A 6,214-nucleotide genomic window follows, 5' to 3' on the forward strand; every position below is an offset into this window, starting at 1 on the left:
TGGGAGGAAAAGTTAGAAGAAAAAAAAAAAAAAAAAAAAAAAAAAAAAAACTAGCCTGAGTTAAATACAACTCACATGGCAGTTAATGTGTTAATTTCTAATCAGATACTCTTTTTTACATATCAAAAGTGTCAAATTCTTTTTAAAATTTAAAAATATGTTCTGGTAAAATACATAGAGATTGATACTCTCACACACTGGTAATCAATGCAAACATTGATATAACCCTTCGAAAAAGTCAGTTTGAAAGATGTCTATATTTCTGATACAATAGTCAGAATTCTAGCATTCTAGCCTTGGGAAATAACCAGATGTGAAGGAAAAAATTATATAGGTATTTATCTTACTTATACCTGAAAGAAGTCAAGTACAGACGGATGATAGGTAAGGGAGAAAGAAGTAATTTTTTGATATATACATGATAAATTACAATGCAGCTATTTCAATCCAGTATGATCTAAATATATAATGTCATAATAATATAGCTTATGATAACAGAAAGTAAAAAATCTGATTGTAAGAGTTTTTGTATAAAGAACCATAATATTAAGTATGTGTATTGGGGGGAAAAACAAAAATGAAACGTGCTGTGGTTATATCACAGTCAGAATTATGAACAATTTAAAAATTTTATCATAATTTTTTAATTTTCTGTCTTTTCTCATGAAGATGTATTACATTTAAAATCAGAAGAAAAAAATACTTTTAAGAAAAATAAGCACTCAAAGCAAGAATTATGGCAGACATAAAAGCCAAACTCAGGAGAGTCCCATGCTGATAAGAAGAGATTATAAATGTTGTTTTTGCTTCCTGAAGTGCTGATACGGAATTCCCTTCTCAGCTTTACATTTTAGCCAAGAGATCCCAAGGCTGAGACTAGGTATTCTCCTGGAATCACTTCTGTCAAGTTGACAAAAGGAGTTCAGGAACAGGGTTGAAAGATGCCATGAGATATTCACTAATCCACATTGATGTCTAATACATGTAGCCTGCATGCCTGTCATATGTCATTCTTTGTCATGCAGAGGAGGTGAAAAGAAAATAAAGAGTACCATAGGGTACCAAGCGTATGTTTCAGTAAGACATTCCCTTAGTAATATGGCAGATAAGATTTTCGCACTAGGTTCCATATTAATACTCAGATGTGTTCAATCACTTCTATTATCTTATTCTGTAACCACAACCTAAATGTGTAATATATAAAAAGAGTGAAAAAGTATACTAGTGCAAAAAATGAAGAACTTGATCAAAACAGAAATTAATGAGTAATAAGTAATTAACAGAATTACAGTTCCACAAAATTAAGGTGCTTTAAATGCCTCTCGTGCTTTTAATTAAGCTACCTTTAACATGCTATTGAGTCTTTCAAAATATAACAATAACTGTGATAAATGCCTAATATGCATGTAAAATCAGTATTTCTAAAATTTACTCTAGTACAGACAGGCTAATAACCTCTTTTAGCAAAGTACTTCATAATAACAATTTATAAATATTTGATACGGTTTTTTCTGTCAGGAAATGGAGGTTTGCAAAAATTAAATAGCAAGCAATAGAATGTCACTGAGGTCTGCTGGGTAACTGGTGTGAGTCCACAAGCAATAGACCTACTGGTCAATCAACAGAGATTGTGAATGACTGAACCTTTTCCACTACTGGGAAAGGAGCAAAGAGGATGGAACAGAGTAGAAAGTGGGAGGAAAAGTTAGAAGAAAAAAAAAAAAAAATCAGCCAAGCACTTAACTTCATCCTCATTTATAAAACATGGCATATCTTGACACTAAATACTGGTATCCAAAATGGCCAAAGTATAATTCAAATTAACTTTTTAAAAGATGCCAATGTATCCTATTAGCGTAGTTTTATTTTTTCCAACTTTGAGTCACATTCAGACCAAATTTACTTTGATCTTGAATCCTCATAGCAATACTATTGGCATCTGGTTTTTGCAAGACAAAGAAGCAACATGATACAATTTGTAAACGGCATTAATATTTATATTTTTTAAAATGCATTACGTAACTACATATGGAGAACAAAGCTGCTATAATCAAATCACATTACACTCACATAACACAATAAAGAATATTTAAAGTGTCCAAAGAACAATAATTATGTATTTTCTTAAGGGGTAAAATCACACTGGTCTACCCTAAAAATAGAAATAAAATCATTTAAAAAAGAAACCAATGCATTGTTTTGAATGGATGTTAACTTAAACAATTTGTGAATTTAAAAAATGTTACATTTGCTATGCAGCGAGCACAGATAAACAATTCCTATTAATTTAATGGCAGTTGTGACTCCCATTAAGTTTAACAGGAGTCATACAGCCGAATCCTCATGTACCTTACTGCAAATTTAGCTCCTAGACTTCAACTAATCGAAAATACTGAAATGAACGAAAGTAGTCAATTCTGCTAGACTGGAAAATCTAAAGTTCCTATGGTAAGTCAATTCAGTGTTATCACAGCAATAGCCATGTCATTATTCCCAACAACAAAAAGAACAAGGGTAAAACAATGAAAAGAGACAAACTGAAGCAAGAGTTTTAAGAGCTCTACTAAATATAGCATTTATCCCTAACAGAAAATATGTTGTTTTCCCAATCTGATACGAATTTTTCATAATTTTTTTTTCTCAGTACACTGTTGAAAAAGAGCAAAAGAAAAAAAAAATTCCCTTCTTGAAGCCTAAAATTATGCCCAAGGAGCCTAATCAGAGGAGAGCAATCTGCAAAGGTACAGACTCTAACTCCCAGGAAACGACAGGATACTAAATTCTGAATCACATATCATTTTTTTTCAAAAATACTTTTTAAAGTTATTTATAGTCTATCTACATCCATGCACCCCTACCCTCACCTTGACCATCCCCCCACACAAATAGTATATACCACAGTGGTTCTTAAAGTGTGATGCTCAGCATCACCCCAGAATTTGTCAGAAATCCTAAAGACTGTGCTCCACCCCAGAACTTCCAGGTGATTCTGCTGCACCTGAAGTTTGAGAACCACTACAATACTCTATTCCACATCCATACTGTTCTCTCTCCATAGATTGGTATTTTCCCCCTACCATTTCACCACAGCTTTACCTAGCTTATTCAGTTTATACAGAGACAAAGTCCAAGCATCGTCCTCATCACTTCCAGCTGGAAGACTTTTCTGATATACATCCACCTACCCAACTACTTCACATTCCAATGACTCTGTGACTATCATCATCACGGCACTTGTCACCCTGTTATTACAACTGGCGATTGCCCCTTCCCTCCCTATTAAGACTATGAACCTCCTTAAAGATTTATTCCATCAATGTGATGGATATAGATTGAGTGCTTACTATAAACAAGGCATTGTTCTAGGCACTTTGAATACATCAATTAACAACAACAAAAAATCCCTGCCCTTGTGAAGATGACATATCGTGCGTATGTGCATGTGTGTGCATATGTATATGTACGTATATATGTACACATATTTTATGTGTATGTAGATGACAGAATGAAAGAAAAAAGGAATGAATATAGTAGTCTGCATTATTTTAATCCTTCTGAATTTTAACCTTGGAGAATAAAGTTACTATTCCTTCTACCGAATTCAGAACATTCTAAAGGAAATATTCAAGTGCCAAAAAGAGTTTTTTCTAATTCATATTTAACCCCTAGATGGCCTTTTTTCTTCTACCCAGATAATAAACAGAAACTACAGACACATATCATTTTTCAATGAGATAACATTTACTCAAAAATCATTATAAAACGTGCAGAGAGAATTTAAAAGTAAAAGCTGGCAAGATATTATTTCTACAGCTATGTTCTTAAGTTTTCTTGATTTATGGAAAGTAAATATGTAAGGACATGTCTGGCATACCTGGCATTTATACATGATATAACATTTTCCTTTGAAATAAGAATAAGCAACAATGTAATTTGAGTTAATTGGTATCAATAGGTATTTGAGGTTTCAACGCCTGCACAAGACCATGAGGCTCCTCAAGGTTAAGAATTCCGCCTTGTGCAATTTTGAATCCTAAGTACCAGGCTCAATTTAGTCAATAAATGAGAAAAGAGGGAGACAACCACCTAGGAAAACTTATTTGAGTTTATTATTTGTAAGAACCTAGAAAACTGGTTTAAAAAAAAAAAAACTCATCTCTCTATAAATAGATTTTAAAAGGTAACAATCACATAAGGGCCACAAAGAAACTTAATGGTTGAATGATTAATTTATATCTTCCTTCCTATGCCTTAATATCTAACTTTGATTGGTTTTCTCTATAGGCGTTCAGAGCATGATCAGCTTTCTGGCAATAAAGGCCTATCATGTCATGTAAAACTTTTTTAAGACAAACCCATGTGATGCTGGATCAATGTTCTAACAGTGTGCATTAACTGTGTATACTCTTACAGCTAGCAGTGTGGGTTCCTCCCAGGTTCTTTTTACCCATAGGAGGGAATTGCTTCAAAAGCAACACCCCACCCCCTGGCCTGATGCGCCAAAAATGAAATTTCTCTTAAGAGCAGGTATGAATCCTGACCTGACAGCTGACACGAGAAATAAAGCTGCAGCATCTCGTGAAAAAGTCTCTGTTTGCTAGCCCCCTGTTGAGTCAAGCTACTGTGCCAGCAAAGTGGTCTCTATCTTGATTGGAAATTTTTTCATTATGTGGACTAATGAGCCATTGGTCCACACCTGGAATCTTTTTTAAATGTATAAAAACATTCCAATATAACAGCAGGAATCCAGTTAGTTTTTCCCCAAAAACCAGATGCAAAATAATAAGACTATACACAAGATTTTCACAACAATCTAAGCAAGAGATTAATATTATCAAACATAGTTCCTGCTTAGTGTTTATCATTTCAGTATTATTCATTCAGATATATTACATTTTAATGTTAGATTTGATGTATCTTTAGTTCCAAAGCAAAGAGCAATGTCATCTGAAAATATTAATCCATCTGTAACTTTCCAGGGTGACTCAAGTCCAAGTAAATATTATTTACTTTCTGAAAAGAGAAATTCTTATTGTAAATATTTCCAAATTTATTATTTAATTAAATTATATTTTTAAGTTACATAAATATATTGAATGCAGGGGACTGGAAGGACAAGGAGAAATTGATGAAACGTAAATTTAGAAAGAGCAATTCGAAGGCCGGGCGCGGTGGCTCACGCCTGTAATCCTAGCTCTCTGGGAGGCCGAGGCAGGCAGATTCTTTGAGCTCAGGAGTTCGAAACCAGCCTGAGCAAGAGCGAGACCCCGTCTCTACTAAAATTAGAAAGAAATTAATTGGACAACTAAAAATATATAGAAAAAATTAGCCGGCATGGTGGCGCATGCCTGTAGTCCCAGCTACCCAGGAGGCTGAGGCAGTAGGATCGCTTGAGCCCAGGAGTTTGAGGTTGCTGTGAGCTAGGCTAATGCCACAGCACTCACTCTAGCCAGGGCAACACAGTGAGACTCTGTCTAAAAAAAAAAAAAAAAAAAAAAAAAAGAAAGAGCAATTCGAGTAAAATTCTTTTGGCAAAATTAAAATGTTAACATTTGAAGCTTATTACAAAGACAACGGAATAATAAGCTTCTATCTTTTAGTTAACAGGATGCCTCTTTTTCTTCACCTATCATTTTATTAAGATATAAATGGGATCATATAAAACCAATTTTTAAATTCTAAAATACTTTTCGTGAATATTTAATTGGAATTTTTAAAAATCTATTATATTTTACATGCATTTCTCAGAGATTTCGTATTCTTCACAAATTTTACAAGATTAATAAATTTTCATGCTGAATACCATAACCAACACTATCAACTACCTATAAAATTTACACATCTTAGCTCCATATTAACTTCTAGCTCTAAAAAGCACCTCAATAGCTGTTACTTTCATATGGAAATAATATTTAAGAGTAAGGAAATAATGGATACCAGAAAATCTACACAGTAGTTAAGAAACGATGGTTCCAATTATTTCATTAAGTTTCAAAAGTATATTTATTTCTTTAAAAATCAGGTCTGTCTTGAAAAATATACTCACTACTATTTTTAGATTTAAAAAGTTGTTAAAGCAACAGTGCATTCTATACCTCTTTAAGTACAGGAAAATAGTTACTATATTTCTGCAAATTTTCACATTATAAGGAATATATATAGATAGATAGTTAGAGATAACAGACAACATAAAAAAAGAAGCACTATAAAAAAA

The 6,214-nt window shown here is 33.1% G+C and overlaps 1 protein-coding gene across 7 annotated transcripts in view; it reads right to left on the bottom strand.

The window, feature by feature from the left end:
- The window catches only part of ADGRL2 (adhesion G protein-coupled receptor L2), a 193,059-nt gene that overhangs the window by 149,713 nt on the left and 37,132 nt on the right, over positions 1-6,214 (bottom strand). The gene's annotated exons all lie outside the window — the stretch shown is intronic.

This window comes from Propithecus coquereli, unplaced genomic scaffold, assembly GCF_000956105.1.
Source record: "Propithecus coquereli isolate 6110/MARCELLA unplaced genomic scaffold, Pcoq_1.0 Scaffold7, whole genome shotgun sequence".
NCBI lineage: Eukaryota > Metazoa > Chordata > Mammalia > Primates > Indriidae > Propithecus > Propithecus coquereli.